Below are 1959 nucleotides of genomic sequence, written 5' to 3'. Positions count from 1 at the left end.
GGCGCGCAGGTTATCCTGCTATGAGGTATGTGCAGTTAATATTTTTCTAGAAGATGAAATGAAGGCTAGAAAATGCTGCTGATACCAAATTTATGTAAGGTAAGCCTGAATACAGTGATTTAATAGCGACTGGTATCATGCTTACTTTCTGAGGTAAAACTCTTTTATATTTACAATATAAAACGTTTGCTTGCATGTTTAAACGTTTTTATATATACTTTGGTGATAAAACTTTATTGGGGCCTAGTTTTTTTCCACATGGCTGGCTTAAATTTGCCTAGAAACAGTTCCCTGAGGCTTTCCACTGAGTTACTATGAGTGGGAGGGGCCTAGTTTAGTGCTTTTTTGTGCATTAACTATTACAGACTGAGACATCCAGGAGTTCCCTGAATGCTACAGGACATCTCTAAAGGGCTTTAAGGCTTCCAAAATCGTTTGTTGGGGAAGGTAGGCCCACAGTAAGGCTGTGGCAGTTTGGTGTGACTGTTAAAAAAAACGTCTATATCGTTTTTTTGATCCGGTTTTTGAACTAAGGGGTTAATCATCCATTTGCAAGTGGGTGCAATGCTCTGTTAGCTTATTATACACACTGTAAAAATTTCGTTTGATTTACTGCCTTTTTTCACTGTTTTTCAAATTCTGACAAAATTGGTTTCTCTTAAAGGCACAGTACCGTTTTTTATATTTGCTTGTTAACTTGATTTAAAGTGTTTTCCAAGCTTGCTAGTCTCATTGCTAGTTTGTATAAACATGTCTGACATAGAGGAAACTCCTTGTTCATTATGTTTAAAAGCCATGGTGGAACCCCCTCTTAGAATGTGTACCAAATGTACTGATTTCACTTTAAGCAATAAAGATCATATTCTGTCTTTAAAAAATTTATCACCAGAGGAATCTGACGAGGGGGAAGTTATGCCGACTAACTCTCCCCACGTGTCAGATCCTTTGACTCCCGCTCAAATGGCGCCAAGTACATCCAGGGCGCCCATAGTGTTTACTTTACAAGACATGGCGGCAGTCATGGATAATACACTGTCAGCGGTATTAGCCAGACTACCTGAATTTAGAGGAAAGCGAGATAGCTCTGGAGTTAGACGAAATACAGAGCATACTGACGCTTTAAGAGCTATGTCTGATACTGCCTCACAATATGCAGAAGCTGAAGGAGAGCTTCTTTCTGTAGGTGATATTTCTGACTTAGGGAAGATGATGCAACCTGATTCTGATATTTCTACATTTAAATTTAAGCTTGAACACCTCCGCGTGTTACTCAGGGAGGTTTTAGCTGCTCTGAATGACTGTGATACAATTGCAGTGCCAGAGAAATTGTGTAGACTGGATAAATACTATTTCAACAATAGCAAAATGAGATGCACAGACAGCCGGTGGTAAGTTCCAGTTTCTTTTTATTGCAAATAAAAACTCTTTGTCCCAACAAGGGTATAGGATTCACAAGCTGTGCAGCAGTTGGAGATAGCTTCACTTCAGTGACTGATTGCTGACATGTTTCGGCAATTAAGCCGTAATCGTAGCTGCAGTCTCAGGTGAGTACCAGTCCTATAAACTGGTTCCTGTTACCTGATTGGTTGAAAGATAATTAAAACCATACCTGGAGTGAAGCTATATCCAGCCCTTCTCAAATAAGATATATAACAGGAAGACATTTGTCCTATTTCAAGAATCTATAATATATACATCAAAAGTGAAATTTAAACTAAAACAATCAACTAAACATGAATGAGAATAAAATATGCTTAATACTTATTGGAAGGTAAACCCTGATATAATGTAATCTAAAGTAATCTGAAGTAATCTAAACAAACAGTCAAATCCATGCTTGTTATAACAATTGTTGATTATAAGGAGATAGTAAATTTTCCAAATTTCTCCTTCTGATTTATTCAATAAATAAATATAAATACTTTATTAACCAATACATATGAACCAACAATGTGAAGA

This window comes from Bombina bombina, chromosome 6 (assembly GCF_027579735.1).
Source record: "Bombina bombina isolate aBomBom1 chromosome 6, aBomBom1.pri, whole genome shotgun sequence".
Classification (NCBI taxonomy): domain Eukaryota; kingdom Metazoa; phylum Chordata; class Amphibia; order Anura; family Bombinatoridae; genus Bombina; species Bombina bombina.
The sequence above is the reverse complement of the archived record's forward strand: the minus strand, read 5'-3'. Positions refer to the sequence as shown.